Source organism: Bubalus bubalis, chromosome 11 (genome assembly GCF_019923935.1).
Source record: "Bubalus bubalis isolate 160015118507 breed Murrah chromosome 11, NDDB_SH_1, whole genome shotgun sequence".
In the NCBI taxonomy this organism is placed as follows: Eukaryota; Metazoa; Chordata; class Mammalia; order Artiodactyla; family Bovidae; genus Bubalus; species Bubalus bubalis.
In genome coordinates, this window is record NC_059167.1 from 30871636 (window position 1) to 30893847 (window position 22212).

Genomic DNA, 22212 nt, shown 5'->3' on the forward strand with positions numbered 1-22212 from the left:
TACTTAGTATATTTTGCTTACCACAAAGTTCTATATACTGGGACATATTATCCAATGAGTTTCTTGTTTTGATTAATCTCCTGGTAGCATTAACCTGCCTTTAAACAGATTTTATAGGAATAGTACATGTATAATACCCCTTTTCAGTGCTGGTATATTTGATAATATCTTTCAATTATCTTCATAATAAATGCCAACTTTGCAGGATCTAGATTTCTTTATCCTCAGCATTTACAGGTATTACTTCATTATCGCCTATCATCTGACATTGAAAAGAAGTTTGAGGCCAGCCGCATTTATTTTTTATTCTTGGCATGTTTTGTCTAAATTTTCATTTTCGTTTTTAAAAAATATTTTAACTTTATTGGAGTATAGTTGATTTATGGCTTCCCTGGTGGCTCAGACAGTAAAGAATCCGCCTGCAATGTGAAAGGCCTGCATTTGATCCCTGGGTCAGGAAGATCACTGGAGAAGGGAATAGCCACCCACTGCAATATTCTTGCCTGGACAATTCCATGGAGAGAGCAGCCTGGTGGGCCATAGTCCACAGGGTCACAAAGAGTCAGACACGACTGAGTGACTAACACAAACACACACACACACACACACACACACACACAGAGAATTGATTTTACAATGTTGTGTTAGCTTCAGGTGTACAGCAAAGTGATTCAGTTAAACATTATATATATATATATATATATATATATATTCATTCTTTTTCAGATTCTTTTGTCATATGGGTTATCACAGAATATTGAGTAGCGATCCCTAGGTTATATAATAGGCCCTTGTTGGTTATCTATCTTACATATAGCAGCATGTGTGCACTGAATCTACTGAAGCGCCTAGAGCCTATGCCCTGCAACGAAAAGCCACTGCAATGAGAAGCCCACACACTGCAACTAGAGAGTAGCTTCTGCTCTCTGCAACTAGAGAAAAGGCGGCATGCAGCAACGAAAGACCTAGCACAACCAAATATAAGTAATTCAATAAAAATAGATACAAATTTTTTTAAAGGGAAAAGGAACAAAGAACATGGACAATGAAATTCTTGAAATAATGCAAGTGGCCAATAAATATATGGAGCAATGATAAATCTAACTAGCCATTAAAAATAAATTTGCTTTTCACACATTACTTTAATAAAGATCAAAAATTCATAACTATTGGCAAAGGAGTAAAAATATATACTTCTCATAGGTAGGGGAGCAAAATGGTACTTTTTTGAAAGATATGCACCATATACATTAATTTTAAACGATGACTTCCATTAAAATCATTTTGTATATTCATCCTTTGAAGTGCTCCTCTGTTCCAGTTGTGTTTTTAAATACATTACTATAAAACAGAAAATTAAGAGGAGCAAGCCACCTGCTAAAGATAAATTTTTGCAATACAAAGCACCTGAGGAAGCTGAAACTGTGAGTCTCCCAGGCTCAAGTAACAGAGATGCACAGAAGGCTATATCCCATAAGGACAGTAACAGAAACTACAAATGCCCCCGTGCAAGGCTGGGGCAGAAACCAGGCTCACTGAAACAAACGCCTGAGGTGGAGGGGCTCCTTGCCTGTAAAATGAGCAGGGGAAAGCTACTTCCTAACCATTGCATGGAAATTTAGTTTACATGTAGTTACATGTTCCTTCAACAGAAGAACAGACCTTCTTTTGCTTTGTGTTTCTTGGAGACATAAGCCTGATCCTGATGTTATCAAGAATCAAGGGAACCAACCCTCTAATGTAAGACATGGTTTCAGGCTGGAACATGCAAAACACACTAGGTAAGGGTGAAAAGAAAGAAAACAAACAAACAAATCCCACTTAATATGAAACCAAAACACACCAGGACAACTAAACTAAGATGTACAGCCCACAAACACCAACAATTGTAGGAATTCAACATAGAAGAAAAAGTAGCAATCAGAAAATAAAATGTGCACGTTTAGTATCCTTCCAAAGCTAAAATACAAACAAAAACAATAGACATGAAGGGGGAAAAAAGATAAAAAACAGCCAGAAACCAAACCAGAATAGGTGCAGTGAGTGAGAGCAAGCAAGAACCTGAACATGAGAAAGAATTCACTGAGAAATAAAAACAACCAAGGTCACATAAATCGGCTGAGCAAAGTCAAAGTGTAATTAGTAAACTGGAAAATGTACCTAGGAATTACCTAGAAAATAACACAGAAATTAAGGAGAATTAGGAAAAAGCAGTATGTAAAGATATAAAAGCTAATAAATTTTCTAGAACTGAAGAAAGATGAGTCTTCAGATCAATAATTTATTTAAAAGAATGCCTACAGATAACACAACATACACACACCTAGGAATATCATGGGAATGTGTTCAGAATATCAAGTATGGTAAAACAACCAACAAATACTAACATCTACATCATACTTGAAATATGCAGGGCTCCACATGCTTTCTATGAACGTAATCATCATGACAGTCCCTATGATAGATACTACTTCATCACCTCTGCTGAGAACTTGCCCAAGGTCACCGAGTAAATAGTGGTGACAGGATATGGAAAAGGAATATTTTTTTAAATTACCAGAGGAAAACATTACATACAAAGGCATAACAATTAGGTAGAGACCAGACTTTCAGAGTTCCAAGTTTGCCAAATTTCATAATACAATGAAATAATATCTTGAGGGTGCTGACAGGAAGGGGGGAAACTATTAATCAAGAATTTTTATTTGAAAAAAAAAGTGTAAAATATACTTTCAGACAAAAACTAAGGACATTTATAAGCCATACTCTGTTGCTAAAAAAATTACTAAAGGATACACTTCAGCAAGAAGAAAGGCAAATCCTTTAAATACAAGGAACAGTAAGTACAAAATCTAGTAAAATACACCCCATAGATTGTAGCTTGCCAGGCTTCTCTGTCCCTGGAATTCTCCAGGCCAGAATTTTGGAGTGGGTAGCTGTTCCCTTCTCCAGGGGATCTTCCCAACTCAGGGATCGAACCCAGGTCTCCCGCATTGCAGGTGAATTCTTTACAGTCCGAGCCACCAAGGAAGCCCTATAAATAAGGAAATGAAATTTATGCTACAAAAGGGGAAATAAAATTGTAGGGAATTATACACATGATGGAGTGAATGTTTGGTGTTTAATCAAATATAAGCTCATAAAAAAGTCAAACATACAAGGAAACAAGTTGTCATGAATAGGAATTAACATAGCATATATAACTCCCTTAGTGTTGTAGGAAAAATGGGGTGTGAGAGGATGGTCATATTCCAGGTCTCGAGTGAGTCTGTGGGACAGGCCACCAAGTGAAGGGTTCTTGGCTTCTCACTGTAAAGAATTCAAGAATGAGCCTGAAATTAGGTTTATTTAGAAAGATACACACTCCACACACAGAGTACAGGCTGTCCCTGAGGGTGAGAGAGGCAGCCCCAAGGCATGGGGTCCTCTAGGAAAGTGAGAGCCGCTCTGGGAGATACACATTCCACAGACAGAATGTGGTCGGTGTGAAAAGGTGAGAACTGTCTGCCTCGGGGTGTGAGGGTGGCCAGTTTTTATGGGCTGAGTAATTTCATAGGCTATGAAGTGGAAGGAATAGTCTATCTTTGAGAAGTGGCAGATATTTCTAGGAACTGGGGTACCATCCACTGTTTGACCTTTAAGGTCACCCTCAGAACTATCACCGTGCCTGTAGGTGTGCCATTTAGCACATGCTAATGTATTTCAGTGAGTGTATAAGGAGGCGCGAGGTCTCTCGGAGTTGAGTCTTCTACCTACCCCTCTTGGGCCTTCTAGGTTCCAACCAGTGTTTGTGGTATCCTGCTCTTCAGGGTTCTGTCATTCTTTTAATGGTTGTGCCCTGCCCGCTTCCTTCCTGTCTCGTAAGGACTTCACATATTAATAATAGAATTAGTGAATTTAAGATACAAAATAACTATATATGAAATGTTTAATAAGATTTAAAAAAAAACAGAAAATGAAAAATAAGAAATTTAAAAATTACCAAACAAATTGGTAAAGAATTAAATGCCACTTTTGGAAGTTATAAAGATTGTTTTTTAATTGGTTGGGTATGTAAATTTGGTGCAACCACTATGGAAAACAGCATGATGGTTTCTCAAAAAACGAAAAATAAGAGTTGCCATATGATCCGGCAATCTCAGTCTTGGGCATATACTCAGACAAAACTATAATCTGAAAAGATACATGCACCCCTATGTTCACGACAGTGAAAGTGTTAGCAGCTCAGTTGTGTCCAGCTCTTTGCAACCCCATGGACTATATAGCCTGCCAGGCTCCTCTGTCCATGGAACTCTCCAGGCAAGAATATTGGAGTGGGTTGCCATTTCCTTCTCCGAGGAGGAGGAGGGGGTCTTCCCCATACAGGCAACAAACTTGGGTCTCCTGCATTGCAGGCAGACTCTTTACCATCTGAGCCACCAGGGAGCACTATTTACAATAGCAAAGTCAGGGAAACAACCTACGAGTCCATCAACAGATGAATGGATAAAGAAGATGTGGAATATACATACATGAATATATGAAATGGTATATTACTCAGCCATTAAAAAGAGTGAAATAATGCCATTTGCAGCAACATGGATTGACCCAGAGATTATCACACTAAGTGAAATAACTCAGAAAGACAAATACCATATGATCTCACTTATACATGGAATCTAAAAAATGACACAAGCGCATCTACAAAACAGAAGCTGACTCACAGACACAGAACAGAGTTGTGGCGCCAAGGGGGAGACGGGGTAGGGGAGGGAAGGACTGGGAGATTATAAATCAACTTCAATAGAATAAAAAGAAATCAAAGTAAAAGAACTGTTGTCATTAAAAACTCAAAGGACAATTTAAAAAACCGATTATAAAGAAATGAAGTAAATTAGCTCATTGAGTAGAGGAAATGTGAAAAATTACATTCACTTCAAAAAACCTACAACCAATGGATGAGAGAAAAGTGAAAAAGAAAACTAAATTCTCCAACGATAATCAGTAGTATAAATATAAACAGTCCTCTAAGAAATTTAAGACTTGGACATTGCAGTGCTCCTGGAAACTCAGGAACTATTAACTAATCTCTCTGTTCATGTCAACTACCTGTAACATAGGAGTTGTAGAGTTCCCTAGACCCTATTATCAACATTTATTCCACTGAGAGGATCAGAAGACATCAGCAAAATAATGGTACCTTATACTATACAGTAAGGCTTAATCTCATTCAACAAATGCTCTTCTGGTATCTTATATTTTCTAAATATACTTAAACAATAGCAATCTAAATTTTCACATCTGCCTTTAAAGATAGAAGTTTCGTACATGGTACATCAGTTTGCAGTTCACAGATCAAGGTCTTTAGACTATTACTCCAATCTTGCTCAAGAATACTTTCACAGGTATCTCTGGTTAAATATTCTTGTAATAAAGCTCAATTTATAGACTAGTAGTTAAATCAACAAGTACTCTTAAGTTTCTCCTTCTACAGTATAAATAATCTATAAAACAGTCATATATTACATATACAGTAATTCTTTGTAAATAAAAGAATACTTGCTATTACAGCAAATTATACACAGTCATTTTCTAAACTTGGTTTCCAATATTAAAATCATTCACATAAATCAGATAACACATTTTATCTGTTAATAAGAAATCTCAACTGTTATAAAGAAAACATATTTAACTTATATGCAGAGTACATCATGAGAAACGTTAGGCTGGAAGAAGTACAAGCTGGAATCAAGATTGACAGCAGAAATATCAATAACCTCAGATATGCAGATGACACCACTGTTATGGCAGAAAGTGAAGAGGAACTTTAAAAAGCCTCTTGATGAAAGTGAAAGAGGACAGTGAAAAAGTTGTCTTAAAACTCAACATTCAGAAAACTAAGATCATGGCATCTGGTCCCATCACTTCATGGCAAATAGATGGGGAAACAGTGGAAACAGTGTCAGACTTTATTTTGGGGGTTCCCAAATCACTGCAGATGGTGATTGCAGCCATGAAATCAAAAGATGCTTACTCCTTGGAAGGAAAGTTATGACTAACCTAGACAGCATATTGAAAAGCAGAGACATTACTTTGCCAACAAAGGTCTGTCTAGTCAAGGCTATGGTTTTTCCAGTGATCATGTATGGACGTGAGAGTTGGACTGTGAAGAAAGCTGAGCGCTGAAGATGATGCTTTTGAACTGTGGTGTTGGAGAAGACTCTTGAGAGTCCCATGAACTGCAAGGAGATCCAACCAGTCCATTCTAAAGGAGATCAGTCCTGGGTGTGTTCATTGGAAGGACTGATGTTGAAGCTGAAACTCCAATACTTTGGCCACATGATGCGAAGAGCTGACTCATTTGAAAAGACCCTGATGCTGGGAAAGATTGAGGGTAGGAGGAGAAATGGATGACAGAGGATGAGATGGTTGGATGGCATCACCGACTCGATGGACATGAGTTTGGGTCAACTCCGGGAGTTGGTGATGGACAGGGAGGTCTGGCGTGCTGCGATTCATGGGGTCGCAAAGAGTCGGACACAACTGAGTGACTGAACTGAACTGAACTTACTGAACTTATCTTCATCAGCTGTTTCTTTAAAAAATGTATATATAAAGCATTATAAGCATATTTCTGATAAGGATTTCTATGCTTTATTATAAGCATGTTTCTGATAGAGGATTTTAAACATATCAGCCAAGTGGTCAAGCACAGGTACTAACAGTTCCTATTAGTTTGTGTCCCCTTCCCCCCAAAATTTCCTGCTTCATTACAGGATTTTACTGACTTTAAAGCTATTATATGGGAGTCCAGATCTTTGGGAGGACTGAGTACCCCTAAAATCTCATTAACAATTCTAATTCAACCAGAAGGTCTGCTCTATCAAATCAAGTAAGATTTTCTTTGGCAGTAGCAATTTCTCAATTAGTGCCATTCTCTAGCTAATTCTAAAACTCAGAAGCAGCCCAATAGGGGAGCACTCACAATAGAATGCTGCTTCTTCAATCCAGAAAGCCCAGGGGCACAGTGAGATTTTTATTCTCTGTGGGATTTCTCTAAAGAATAATTCCAAGGTGATAGGAATTTCCCAGTCTGCACAGGTTCAAACTTGAGGATCTTCGAACAACCCAAAAGAAACCTATGACTATGGTTCAAGTTCAACATTTCTATGAAGTTGTGGAAAGAAAATAAGGGCATTATACTTCATCAAAAAATGGATTCATCATTTGTGTTTCACAGACATATGACTAAAATTCAAAATTTAGAACTGAGAATTTCTTATACTTTTCACTTTTCTTATCTTTTAATATAACATTTTTACCTTCTGTTTCTTCCCTCTAGATCTTACTCTCTTCTAAGCAACCTCCAATTTTTTTATTCTTCTGCCCACAAATTCAATCTCCTTGAAAATTTTATACCATTTCTATTCTTGCTCTTTGTCCCTCCCAAGCCTGAGAATCTATCTGTTTTCCCTTTCTTGCTTTTAATTCTTCCTCATTCTTATGTTTATGACAGAGTAAGAAGGCAGGGTACAGGCAAGCCAGCTGCAAAGGAAAATATTTCAATGAATTCATGCAAGTCTGAGTTCATGAGGTAAGAGAGAAATGGCTATCAGATCAACATATTAGGGAAGCTAAGGGGCTACTGAGCAACCCACAGTGAAAAGCACTTCTGGAGGTGAGGACCATGTATTCCCTGAAGTTACTAGTGAAGAGTCTGATTTTTGGTTTACATTTGGATAGTGTTTACAATTATTGAATAATTTGTCCTGGTCATAGAAGGAGGAAACAGTCATTATTTAAGCTATAAAAGGAGGTTAAATTATTTCTAGCTGGCTATCTCATGAGATATACAAGATGTTTATCAAGGCTAGAAATCACTGATCAAAAAGTTATCTGGATCCCATTTGTATGAAATATCCAAACCTACAGGGACAGAAAGGGGATGAGTGGTTGATAAGGGCTGGGGGAGAAGAGGATGGGGAGTGACTCTTAACGAAAACCAAGGTTTCTTTTGGGTGTGATGAAAATGTTCTAAAATTAAACTGTGGTAATGGCTGCACGATTCTGTTAATACACTGAAAACTACAGAGTGGTAAACTTCATATGGGTGAGTTTTATGTTATTTTAGTTACATCTTAATAAAGCCATTTAAAAAGACTACTATGATTTTTTACCATATGATCAAGAGATGCAGAAGAAAACTTTTGACAAAATTCAACACCCATTTATGATAAAAACTCTCCAGAAAGTAGGCATAGAGGGGACATACTTCAACATAATAAAGGCCATATATGACAAACCCACAATAAACACCATTCTAAATTGTGAAAAACTGAAAGCATTTCCTCTAAGATCAGGAACAACACAAGGATATCCACTCTCGCCATTATTATTCAACATAGTTTTGGAAGTCCTAGCCATGGCAATCAGAGAAAAGAAATGAAAGGAATCCAAATCGCAAAAGTAGTAGTAAAACTGTCACTGTCTGCACATGATATGATACAATACACAGAAAATCCTAAAGATGCCACCAGAAAACCACTAGAGCGAGCTCATTAGTGAATTTGGTCAAGCTGTAGCACACAAAATTTACCCACAGAAATCTTTTGCATTCCTATATATAATAACAATGAAAGATTAGGAAGAGAAATCTCGTGACTTCCCTGGTGGTATACTGGGTAAGAATCTGCCTGCCAAACAGAGGACATGCGTTCGACCCTGGTCCAGGAAGATTCCACATGACGTGGATCAAGTAAGCCTGTGTGCCACAAGTACTGAGCTTGCACTCTAGAACCCGTGAGTCGCAACTCCTGAACTGCAAACCATAACTACTGAGCCTGTGTGCAGCAACTACTGAAGCCCGTGTGCCTAGAGCCCATGTCCCACAACAAAAGAAGCCTTCACAATGAGAAACCCGCACACTGCAACTAGAGAAAGCCTGTGAGCAGCAACAAAGACCCAGCTCAACCAAAAACAGAATAAATAAATTAAAAAAAAAAGATTTTAAAAAAGGAAAATTAAGGAAACAATCCCATTTATCACTATAACAAAAAGAATAAAATACCAAGGAATAAACTTACATAAGGAGGCAAAAGTCCTAGAAAACTATAAGATACTGATGAATGAAATAAAAAACACAAACAGATGAAGAAATATACCATGTTCTTGGACTAAAAGACTCAATGCTGTGAAAATGACTATACTACCCAAAGCAAACTACAGATTCAGTGCTGCTGCTGCTAAGTCACTTCAGTCGTGTCCAACTCTGTGCGACCCAATGGACGGCAGCTCACCAGGATCCCCCGTCCCTGGGATTCTCCAGGCAAGAACACTGGAGTGGGTTGCCATTTCCTTCTCCAATGCATGAAAGTGAAAAGGGAAAGTGAAGTCGCTCAGTCGTGTCCAACTCTTAGCGACCCCATGGACTGCAGCCTACTAGGCTCCTCCATCCATGGGATTTTCCAGGCAAGAGTACTGGAGTGGGGTGCCATTGCCTTCTCCCCCTTATCACCATACACAAAAATAAATTCAAAATGAATGAAAGACCAAATGTAAGGCTATAAACTATAAAACTCTTAGAGGAAAACATAGAACACTTTGACATAAATCAAAGCAAGATCTTTTTGGACTCACCTCCTAGAGTAATGAAAATACAAAAATAAACAAATGGGACCTAATTAAACAAATGCTTTTGCACAGCAAAAAGGATCATAAGCAAGATGAAAAGACAACCCTCAGAATGGGAGAAAATATTTGCAAATGAAGCAACGGACAAAAGATTAATCTCCAAAATATACAAACAGCTCATGTAGCTCAATATCAAAAAAACAAACTCAGTCCAAAAAACTGGGTGGAAGATCTATATAGACATTTCTCCAAAGATGACATACAGATGGCTAACAAACACATGAAAAGATGCTCAACATCACTAACTATTGTTGTTGTTTAGTTGCCGCGTCATGTCCAATTCTTTGTGACCCCAAGGACGGCAGCGCATCAGGCCTCCCTGTCCCTCACCATCTCCTGAAGTCTTCCCAAGTTCATGCCCATTTTCATCAGTGATGCCATCCAGTCATCTCATCCTCTGATGCCCCCTTCTCCTTCTCCTCTTCACTAAGTATCAGAGCAAAACAAATCAAAACAACAAATGAGGTACCACTTCACATTGGTCAGAATGGCCATCATTAAAAAGTCTACAAACACACACTGGAGAGGGTGTGGAGAGAAGGGAAACTCCTACACAGCTGGTAGGAATGTAAATTGGTACAACCACTATGGAGAACAGTATGGAGGTTTCTCTAAAAACTAAAAACAGAACTACCATATGACCTTGCAATCCCACTCCTAGGCATATACCTAAAGAAAACCATAATTCAGAAAGTTACGTGCACACCGATGTTCACTGCAGCACTATTTACAACAGCCAGGACATAGAAGCGACCTAAAAGTCTCTCAACAGAGGAATGGATAAAGACATAGGCGGGTGGGAGATTGGGCCTGACATACACTCACTACTATGTATAAGACAGATAACTAATGAGAACCTACTGTATAGCACAGTACTCTGTGGTGACCTAAATGGAAAGGAAATCCAAAAAAGAGGGGATATATGCATACATATAGCTGCTTCACTTTGCTGTACAGCAGAAGCTAAACATAGCATTGTAAAGCAACTATACTATTGTAAAGTAATTAGCCTCCAATTAAAATAAATAAATTTTAAAAAAATTAAAGAAAAAATATAATTATAAAAAAAATTTTAAAGAATTACTATGATTTTATATGGCTTTCTGTATATTTTATTTTGTATAAAAAGGTTTAAAAAGATGACATTATTTGTAGCAACATGAAAAAGACTATTAAATTTTTTTTAGATTAAAAAAGTTATCTGAAAGTTTCTCAGCTGTTCAGTATCTCTTCATCTTACAGCTTCAATATTTACTTCACTCTTTCAACTAAATAATTACTTAACCTCTGTCAACAAACTAAATTTCACCCAAATGAATTCTAATACAAAATATTGTTAATTGAGTTAAATATACCCTAATTTAAAAGTCCAAATTAAAATCTTAAAAATTAAATTTCACAAAGCAAATCAAAGTTGACTAATCAAACCAATGAAAACTAGTCAGATAAAGCTCTTATGCTAAATAGTATTTCCATAAAGCTCATAACACAAGTCATTTAGTACCCAAACTACAGTCAGTTTACACAGATATTAGCAGCAGTTTCAATTTCACAAAGTGTGAGACAGAGCTTGCAACTTTTAATGTTTCCTTCATGTTTCATGATTTTTTAATTTATCACCATCTTCTAGACATGCTATGATGTGAATCACACTCTCCATAAGATACTCTTCTTAAACTTCTACAAAGCTATGTAGAAATTACTATACAATTTTTTAAAGTAAACTTTAGAAGTACACAATTGCCTGAAGAATACCTAAGCTTAATAATCAGTGACTTAGAGGATTTAGTGACTATAAAATTAGATACTGAGCTATTTCTACTAAACATTATAGTATAAGAAAAATATTAAATGATTTAGATGGCATAGAGCTATTTAGTTTTTAAAGTTTCCTAAGACTGTTCTGGTATTCACAATCTCAATTTGCCTCATCTGTTAACCATTTTAAATTTCTCAGTTTTGGGTAACTTGTCTATATATTCAGAAGTGGATTCAATTCCCAGTTTGCTGTTTTTTAATCCTTGCATGTTTGAAGATTCACACACTGGCCCAGAAAACAATAGCTGACTTCCTCAGCCAGTTCATTACTTTTTCGAAGGAAACATGTCTCTTTTGTTCATAGGTATCAATATTTAGCATTACATAGTGACATCTGATTAATATATGACATCATTATCATGACTTCTCCCTTGTCAACAGCACTAGAAACTGTTTTCTGCCAAGGAAAAGGTATTCTCATAGAAGTTGACCTATAAACAAATTGTATCCTACCATTTCCGTTGTTATTCTACAGAATGCATAGTTCTAATTTACCAGTCAAAAACTTGATTTTCAGATTACTGTTCACTAATGACTTTTAAAGGCTTCTCAACATCATTAGATACACATTCATTACTAAAATGCCACATGAGATATGCTAAAGGAGATAAGAGAAAAGATGTAGTTTTGACTAGAAGCTATAGTCTATACATTCTCTTTCCCTGGGTTATTCATTTGCTCATTCAACATTCGTATATGGGTACATTTTTAAAAAAGACTTTTCTATGTGAGAAGCAAAGTATAAGGAAATTTAAACTCAAAGGATTAGTTTCTGGGAGCCAAGTGTGATTTCAGACAAAAATATCTTGAACTTAGTCTGGGAGTTTTACAGTATAAAAGGAACAATCCCATTTGCATTTAAAGAGATCCTTAGTCTACTGACTGTAGTACACCAGTACAAGATCACTCTAGATGGCTGACTGGCTGTTAAAGTACTTGCTAACAGTATCAGGAAGTATTTATACAGACAGAGAAAATGAAGATGACAGATATGGAGTAACAGAATTAAATTATGGGTTGACCACAAAACAAAAGCTGCCACTTCTAAGATCTGCCCCTTGATGTCCAAAACAGCCTTAAAGACTCCTGGCAAAGATAATACTCTACTGCTTTATGAAAAGAAGTAGAAAAGTAAAAAGCAGTAGCAAAGCAGTAGCTTTATGAAAAGTGAAAATTCTGTTTACTATCTATTTATATTCTGAAGCATGACAGAATACTGCAAAAATGTTTTCCAACAGTCTGGTTAAGTTTTGCAATTCTGTTTGTAAAACAAAACACACAAAAACATATATACGTTGCCACTCCATGCTTAGCCTCATTGTTAATATTTTCATTACTAAATTTTGTTAACAAAATAAGCAAGCTGCATCTCAAATAGCTGCTGTTGTTATTGAGTCGCTAAGTCATGTCTGACTCTTTTGTGACCCCATGGACTGTAACCTGCCAGGCTCCTCTATCCCTGCAACTTCCCTGGCAAGAATATTGGAGTGGGTTGCCATTTCCTTCTCTAGGGGATCTTCCTGACCCAGGGATTGAACCCACATCTCCTGCTTGGCAGGCGGATTCTTCACTACTGAGCAACCTGGGAAACCTGCATCTCAAATAGACATGCCAAATATGACACAATTTTCTACCACTCATAATGAAAGACAAGGAGCAATGCTAAAAAGCCAAGACATTCAAAGTTGGTAATGAACTATGGTCTTATTCTCTGAGGGAGTACAACAGTTCCTATATAGCATATTTTAAAATTAAATAATTAAGCCACATACAGCATGACTCAAAACAAAACACACAAAAAACCTATTTATCTACATCCCTGCCTGACAAGAGTATTATCACAGATGGACACAAAGCACCAGCCTAAATTTAAACTGGATTATCTGTGACCTATACTGTCTCATAGTCTGCTATATTTCTGGCTCATATTCAATTTTCTCTGTCCTGTGGGTAGGCATGGCAACCTACTCTAGTATTCTTGCCTGGAGAATCCCATGGACAGAGCAGCCTGGCGGGCTATAGTTCACAGGGTTGCAAAGACACGACTGCAGCGACTGAGCACACACGCACATGCTCATCAGAAAATGAGCAGGGAGACTACAAAGAATAAATAATCATATATTGAGCGCATATTTAAAACAAATGAAACCTGGCCCCTGTTTTCAAGGAATTTACCTTTAATAAACCTTATTACAAAATGTTCTATTTATAGTATAATCTCTATTATGAGCCCTTGTGTTTAAGTCTATCTTCTTAAACTAAGAATTTAATTTGAATAAAGGGCTGATGAAATCATTTATGTCAGTGGGTGTCACAGAAGTGAACATGAATTAAATAAGCCATAAGACAAAATTATGTATGACTTGTAGTACTAGTTGTATTATAGCTTTAACTTATAAGTGCTTTTTATATAAAAAATTAAATGGTTGTTTTTGATGAAAAGTTCTAAAGGGAGCTGACATGACGTGATACTGTCGTTTTCAACTCTAGTTTATACTTACACCTCAGATTGTAACTCAATCACAAGATTCACTCTTGTGAATTCACAATTGTCTAAAGTTATTTTCACCAGGAAGCAATGAAACTGCAGTGACACACATATATAATTACTTGAAAAGTCCAAGGACATGTATTTGGCTTCTGTTATTAGCCGTGAAAATTACCCTTTGTCTTAACTTCCTCACCTGTTGATACAAGTAGTAATAGTACAATATCTATCTCATATAGACAGTTATAAAAGATTTAATGAGCTAGTACTTCAAAATGTCTATGATAATAACTGGCATGTAAGTGGTCAGTAACATTAGCTCTCATTATTACAAGCTAATGCCAAGGCCAGAAAAAGTTAAGGGGCACACAAAGAATCAAATTCGTGATTCTGGTCTCATTAATATCATGCTCCAATAAATGGATCTAAGCAATCACAGACTCCTTATATACAATTATCCACTCAAAAAAAATCAATAAAGAAAACTGTACTATTTTCTAAATTCTAGAAACAGTTAACAATTTGATAAAGCTTAAGTTTAGCTTAGAGATTTATATGAATACAGACTATTCATATATTAGCCATTTGTTTAAAAGTCAAATTAAAAGTTGATAGTTATTTCCATTTTTACTTATTTAAAAAATATTTTATTTAATTAAAAAATTTTTTTGCTGCACTGGGTCTTCATTGCTTCGGGCTTTTTCTAGTTACTGTTTGCACTGTGCAGGCCTCATTCACTTCAGGGGCTTCTCTTGTCACGAAGCGTGAGCTCTGGGCATCAGGCTCGGTAGCTGCGGCATGTGAACTCAGTAGCTGCCGCCCATGGGCTCTACAGCTTGGGCTCAGTAACCGTGGCACATGGGCTTAGTTGCCCGGCAGCATGTGGGATCTTCCTGAACCCATGTCTCCTGCACTGGTAGGAGGATTCTTAACTACTGGACCACCAGGGAAGTTCCTATCTCCCTTTTTAAACTGATAACATTGTCTAGTTGCTGTGATTCCACAATTCCTTTCTGTTTAAAAGAATGCCTGATTACAATAATTGCAAATATAACTCTGGAAAGGGATGAATGGGATGGCTATGAGTCCTATTTAAACCTCAAAGCCAAAACACAGGAAGGTAAGATGAAATCCTTAGATTCAGAATCAACATAATTTTCTACACTAACATAACAACTCTGACACCGTTCAGATTTGCACAATCTTCATGCAGTTAAAATTGTAGGTTTCGGGAATTCCCTGGTGGTCCAGTGGTTAGGACTCGTCTTTTTTACTGCCAGGGCCCAGGTTTAATCCCTGGCTGGGGAACTAAGATCCTGCAAGCCAAGTAATGTGGCAGGAAAAAAAATATATATATAAGCTCAACCAAAATAATATTTAAAAAGAGAGTGAGAAGAGAGTCAGAAATACCTGCCACCAGAAAGCCTTTAACTTCTTCTACTTCTGCTACAGCAATCACACCTACCTCCAGGTAGATTTTGCCTAATAAAAAATACCTGAATGTCCACTATCCACAGGCCCTGTGCCAGGCTTTGGATACAGTAAAGATATTGTATTTTTCCCTTCTGAATTTTATAAGTAAATTGAGCACACAATTATAATTAGAACACAAATACTTCACAGAAAAGTATATGATTAAAGCTGTACAAATAATAGATGATACTATGGAAGTACAAAGAGAGGAGAAATGAAACATTCTGATGATCAGGAAAGGTTTTGTGGGGGAGAAAATACTAGAAATGAGCTTTGATAAAGAAGAAAACAAAAGCTGGTGAAGGAGGGTAAGAATTCTGAACTATTAATTAGCATGAGCAAAGATCCACTGAGAGGGAGAAAGTACAGGGTGTGGTCCAGAGATGGCAAGGGTACCAGTGTGGTTGAAATAGATCAGTCCTGAGTCCAACTATGGAAAGTGTCAAAGCCAAACCAAGAATTCTAAACTTAATTCTAGAGGCAAAAGGAAGTTACTAAATATATTGAGCAGAGAAATAATGTGATGAAAATAGTATTTTAGGAAGAATTTCGTGATGCTTTAATGAATGGAGGAGAGAGATGCAGTACAAGATGTTAATAGGAAAGACAAGTTTTGAAGTATTAAACATGGTTTGGGTATGAATTAATAAGACCTGAACTGTTCCAATACAATTTTTCAATCTTAAATAACCCAGGACCCACATACAAAGCCTAAATGCCTTTTTTGAAGACTATTTTTTTTGTTTCATAAGAAGAACTGAGTTACTTAGAATAATTTATGTCTCTTACTCTCTTTTGCATCTTTTCTGTAGTAATAATCCTCTTGCCCATTTCTAATCATGAACTGTTTCCTTTTTAAAACTCCAACCCATGTCCTCCGTCATTTACTGATCATTCTTGTCTGAACATTCACCTTTGCTTTATTACTTTCTCTTTATTCTCTACTTAACCATCAACTCCCACCTAATTATTAACCTAATTTATCTCCAGCTTCATAGAGTCAAATAAATCTACTCATACGCAACTTTCTTTTCTATTACTTCTTAATTTTTAGTGTACTCACATACAAAGTCTATATGCCCACAACATTTACAACCTCTTCTAAAGTCTCCACTCAGTCTCCTAGTTTGTCTTTCAGGCTCACTGCTAAAGCTATACTCAAAGACCACCCTCTCATACTCCCACTCCCTCATACATATACCCTCTCATACTAAGTTTCTATTCCCCTAAGAATCTCTAGATTTCATATACTCAATAATAGCAGCTACCATTTATTTCTTCACAGTAGAAAACATGTCATGTGCTTTACATGATCATCTCATTTAATCTTCGAGATTACCTAATGACAGAGCTTCCCTGGTAGTCCAGTGGTTAAGAATCTTCCTGACAATGCAGGCGACATGGATTCAGTTCCTGGTCTGGGAAGATCACACATGCTGCAGACACACTACTAAGTCGAGCACCACAACTACTGAGTCACCATGTACTGCAATTACTGAAGCCCATGTGCCTAAAGCCCATGCTCAGCAACACCGAAGCCACCACAAAGAGAAGCTGGAGCACAGAAACGAGAGTAGCCCCTGCTCACCACAACTACAGAATGCCAGCGGACAACAGTGAAGACTCAGCGCAGTGAAACAAAGATTACCTAATGAAAAAGGTTTTTCCGTTTGACTTTGACAGATGAAGAAAACCGAGGCTTAGAAAAATCAAGTAGCTTGCTGAAGATCACCCCAGTAGTAAGTTCCACCATGTTCTCTAGAGCCTTCAATATAGCTCCACTGACTGTATGCACTCAGAAACATTTCCCCAAGTCCTTCATTACAGGTGATCAACTATTTGACAATTAATATTGATTCCATTTCTTAGTCTGAACAATGATAGTTGAACACATAAAACTGTTTATCTCTGTTGACTTTGAAACTTTGGGAATGAAAAAATGATATTAACTTCTTAAATTTCTATGGAATGTTTTAAAAGGGACTCTTGCACTGGAAGACTTATACTACATAAATTTGTAAGCTTTCTTTTAATTCTAGGAATGTGTATCAGAAGCATAACATTCAGCTTTTCAAATTTTGATTCCTAGGAACAACAAGGATAATCTAACTGGGAAAAGTCTGCTCAGGAGTTTTGTATTTACAGATCTGATTCTGGCACATTACTTACACTCTCTAATCCTACATTTCTTCATCTGCAACACAGAGATAACATTATATGCTTTAGACGGTTGTGGTGAAAATTAAAGCCTCACGCAAATAAATGGTCAATAAATTACAGATTTTATTATTCACTTTCCTATGTATCTAGAAGTAGTTTGGTTTCATAGGATTTTAATTCAAATCATATCAGACATGAAAAAAGTCTAGTGACTTTCAATCCATATCCTAAATATGAATACTACATAAACTAAGAAAATGGAGTCCAGATAAACATATTAAGAAATATAAAAACTGAAACTCCCTTCTTTATCACATTTACTCAACAAATGTTTAAAACATCTCTTAATTTATATTATAAACACAGTATCAACAATCCGTGAACATTAATATTCATTATCTTTCCCTCAGTTTTCTACAAAAATTCTAAAAACTCTTATCACATTTTAGATAAAGGTATACAGAAGCTCACCTCTCTTAATTACTTTCTCTAGCTCCTTCTACCTACCTCAGCAAAAGAAAAGTTAGGTAAAGATACACAGATAGCTAGGACATACAAAAGTCAAAATCATCAAGAAATATATTCTAGAGATTCATAATAAAATATAAAATTATTCCTTGTGCATAAGAGTAAATTAGGCATTGGAAAGAACAAAAGAAAGAATATAGGTAATCAAACTTGTGATTTTGATATTCAGTTCTGTTCAGTTGCTAAGTCGTGTCCAACTGTTTGCAACCCCATGGACTGCAGCATACCAGGCTTCCCTCTCTGTCACCAACTCCTGGAGCTTGCTCAAAGTCATGTCCATTGAGTCAGTGATGCCATCCAACCATCTCATTCTCTGTCATCCCCTTCTCCTTCTGGTACAGTTTAACCCAAATTACTTTCATATAACACTAGTTAATAATCCCAAGTCAGAAAATTTCCTGGCTAACAGTGAAATAGAAAATGAAGCAATTCAATCTTTAAAAGTTTGTCACCAACATATGAGATGCAAGACAGAACATATTCTGGAATAAAGTTACTAACCAAGGTACAGGAAGGCACAAACTTTTACCTAGTTGCTTCACAATACCTTTTCCTTCCCCTAAGGTCCATATATTTCACAGGGCCACACCTCGTTTTATCTTCTATTTGACTCTTACAGGACTCCACTTGCACAAATATTCTTAAAGGGATGCCTCCTTCCTCTGATTGGGTAAGGACGGAAAGTAGTCAAGAGGACCACTCAGAGTCAGGTGCCCACGTGTCATTCAGGGGATCATCAAAATATCACCTTACAATTAGTTATTTAATTGTAACTACATGATCACCAACTCACATCTTAAGAGATTAATCCAGCACTCAGGCATGAGCATTTCAGGGATAACAAGTTCCCTATGGATATATGTCAGTCTTTAGTTTTACATTTCAAAACAAATAAGCATTTGCAGTTAAACCAGAATCAGCTACACATGCTATTAGCCATTCTAATAAAGTCTAAGTGCTATGTAAACACATTCAAAGACTGTATAGGTTTTTTACTAACTGCTTAGCAATATTTACCACGTGAAAATACACTGTACTATAAATTTCTTCAAAAAAACTGCATATTAGAGAACAAATTTTCAAATGAAGGTTTATTAACGAGTCAAGATAAGCAAGGCCCAGCTTGAACTGACAGGAAAACCTGCACAATGTGTTCTTAAAATGCCCTTCACATCAAATTACCAAGGGTCCTGTGCTTGTTCAAACCTGTAGGCTCAACCATCCTTTGTCTCTTGTGGAATCTCCATCTGCCTTCCTCCCAAGAGCTTTTCTAGACTTCTCACTCCCAACAGAAAAATCAGCAAAGGCCACCCATAGGAATATCTTTCCTAAATAACAATCACTGACTTAAAATTCTTTCAAGAAAGACACAACCCTGAAAGAAAATCAGTGCCAGAATGCTGAAACATCTAAGTGCCTGGCACATAACAGGCATTGAGTCAAAGCCTATTAAACACACAATGTTGAGAATAAGAAACATTTGATAATCTACCCCTTTGGCTTTGCTGATGTTTGGAACACAACCACGACCAAACAATTCCTGTCTCCTAGTGCAGTGTTTCTTTCAACAGTTTATACTGTACTTACAGACATCAATTTTGTTCTTCAAACTAAAATATAAACCACTTTTATATGTTAACACACACATCACATGAAAAGAAATTCTGATGACTCAAGTATTCGACCATCTTATTTCTCAAATATATACTGAAGTACTTAGCCAAAGTCTACCAGTCTTAATATACCTCTCCCATAAAATAATTACTTCACTGATGTGAAAAATATCTAGTGATATCTAATCAAAAATGTCTTAACTTCTTATGTGCGGTTCATTATAGTTTCCAAAATGTAGTATAGCTGTACCTTGCAGGTTAAAAGTAATCACCACTTTATGATTGAATGTTTAAACAGATACATGTGAGTTACATATAAGAACAGACCTAAAACATCAAACAAGATTGTGCTTCAAATTGTAAAAAAAAAACCAAAATCAATCAATAAAATCAAAATAAATAAAATACACTTAACAAAACATGGAGTGGGGTGGGTCACTATTGCCCTAGTCAGTTTCCTAATCTCTAAAGAGTTACAGAACCACAGACTTTGGAAAAGGCCCAATATGTAAAAATATAAAAACATTAAAGTGAAATTGTCCGAGTTAAAGAGCAGGTGGGGAGCACTCCCTGCTGAACTCCTGAGAGTTCTGGCACTCCTAAGGCTCAGAAGAGCACTGTTAAAAATCTCTGATTCTGTTCAGAGTTCTTTGCACCTAAAAAGTGGTTGCGTTTAAAACCCCAACGTGCAAGCTTGAAAAGATTAAACCTTTTCCTTGGAAAAACTTTTTTTAAATTTCTAATTTCCTTTAGTAACGTCAAAATCATCTACTCCGGGAAAACAAAAACCACCTCCCATGGGTTTTTACATCTCCCATACTCTTCCAGTCACTTCTTAAGATGCATTCGGTTTATTACTCCAATCAGAAGAAAATTTAGAGTTGGGAGTGGGGTGGGGGGCGAATAGACTTCCTGGCTTGCACAACTTAAGTATGACCTTTGTGGATTTTTAAGCAAAGCGGTACTTGGGGAAAAAAAACAAAAACAAAAAAACAAAAACAAACCTCAGGTGATGAGATTTTCAAAACATATCTAAAACTGCGGTTGGCAGAGGCTCTCCACAGCCAGCTGTCCTTCAAGAAAATACTTAACATGTACAAGCAGAGCAGAACCACACCTCAACTAAACTCTAGCATCAGGAACTTTTATACGGTTAAAAAGAGAAATCAGTTCGATTTACTTCAATGGATTTGTCCGATGCCTAAATAATGAATGAACTGGAGGCATCACTGACTTGAGTTCTGAAGGAACCTCACTCTCAGCACGGTCTCCATAAAAACCTGAAGCAAATTCCCCCAAATTTAGTGTTTCGAGGCCAAGTCCGGTCCGAATGAAGCCTCCCCCCGCTTCTATCTCTCGGCCTCGCTCCAAGGGTTGGAGCCCAGGCGGGTGGGGGTGGGGGACGGGGCCGGACACCCCCTCCCCGCTCGGTAAAAGTTCCGCCGGCTGCTCTCGGGACAGGCCGGGCCGCGGGCCTCGTCCGCGTTGCCGCCACTAACATCTGGCCGGGCCTGTGCGGCCGGAGGGTCGCGACCCCTCCCCCGGCTGCCGCCACAAGCACCCCGCCCCCGCCTCCCCGCCGCCGCCCTCGCGGAGCGTTAACCCCTCGCCGCCCGCCGCCGGGCTCCGGGGAGGAGGCCGGGCCAGGGGGTGGAGTTGTCGCGTCTCCTCCCGGGAGCGCCCGGGCAGACGCCCGGCTTGTTTACAGGCCCCAGGCCCCAGGCCTGGCCACCGCCGCGCAGGCCCACGCCGCCCTCCCTCCCGCCCGCCGTCGGCCCGAGCGTCGCGCTTACCCGGAGCAGCCGCGGACGGGCAAGTCCCTGGTCCGCCGAGGCGGCGGCGGCGACGGCGGCCGGGGAGGGGGCGGGAGGGGGGTCACCGCGGCGGCGGCCGGCCAGGTCAGGCCGGGGAGGGGGCGGAGGAGGGGAGGAGCCGGGCTGCGTCCGGGCCCCCGGCTCTCGGCGCCCTCGCGGCTCAGATCATCCGGGCGTTGGAGCGAGAGGCGGAGAGCGGGTCCGGGAGGAGGAAGAGCCGAAGAGTCATAGCTTTCGCGCCCCACCTGCCTGGCGCCCCCCACCCCCCCTCCCCAACCACCGGTTCCCGAGCTGCAGCCGCCGAAGCACCCGAAGCTGCAAGCAGGGCGGGCGCCGAGACCACAGCTCCCTCCCTCCCGCGCGCGCTCCCGCCCCTAGCGCCGCCGCCGCCGCCTCGAGCGCGTCCCCGCGCAGGCGCGCTCTCGACGGCGCCGTGCTGACCCTCCCCCACGCTTCCGACTGCCCCGCCCCGCCCCACCCCTCCCCGTCGGCTCAGCCCTAGCTACAGATGCGGCGCGGTGGAGCAGCTGGAGAGACCCGGATGTCGTTGGGCAGGAACCGCAGCGCCGGGCGGCAAGCGGGCGGGGGGAAGGGGGGGGGGGGCGGGCGCAGATGACGTAACTGCCCTACCCGGTATCTTTCGCCGCAG

The 22212-nt window shown here is 38.8% G+C and overlaps 1 protein-coding gene across 2 annotated transcripts in view; it reads right to left on the reverse strand.

Moving 5' to 3' along the window:
• Positions 1 to 22212, reverse strand: part of PPM1A (protein phosphatase, Mg2+/Mn2+ dependent 1A) — a 44697-nt gene that overhangs the window by 18780 nt on the left and 3705 nt on the right. Inside the window, exon 1 of one of the 2 annotated variants that reach the window (XM_025295420.2) lies at positions 21543 to 21947. The exons of the other annotated variant lie outside the window; for it this stretch is intronic. The gene's annotated coding sequence lies outside the window, so the exon portion shown is untranslated. Of the gene's footprint in view, positions 1 to 21542; positions 21948 to 22212 lie in introns of those variants that run through there. 2 annotated transcript variants of the gene reach the window in all.